Source organism: Crocuta crocuta, unplaced genomic scaffold, assembly GCF_008692635.1.
Source record: "Crocuta crocuta isolate KB4526 unplaced genomic scaffold, BGI_CrCroc_1.0 scaffold467, whole genome shotgun sequence".
In the NCBI taxonomy this organism is placed as follows: Eukaryota; Metazoa; Chordata; class Mammalia; order Carnivora; family Hyaenidae; genus Crocuta; species Crocuta crocuta.
In genome coordinates this window covers 2,241,962-2,242,254 of record NW_027530632.1, presented here as the reverse complement: position 1 = coordinate 2,242,254, position 293 = coordinate 2,241,962, and positions in this window count along the sequence as shown.

Here is a 293-nt window from a genome sequence, read left to right as displayed (position 1 = left end):
GGTGTATCATTAGAGTAAATTCCTAGAAGCAGGAACATGGGGTGAAAGGATGGATGTCTACGTGACTTTGTCAGATATTATCACATTCCTCTCCACGAGGGTTGTACCATTGTGCGCTTGAGCTAGCAATCGATGAGAGTGCAATGTGCATCTGCAAAGAAGAGCATTTTCACAATCAGTTGATGTTGTCCCCAGAAAATGCATAAAGCTAAATCTCTGTAGAACAAAATCAGGAAGTCGTAAGGAGAAAATACAGCCCGATATACATGGCGTCGATGAAAAGTGAGTTGGAT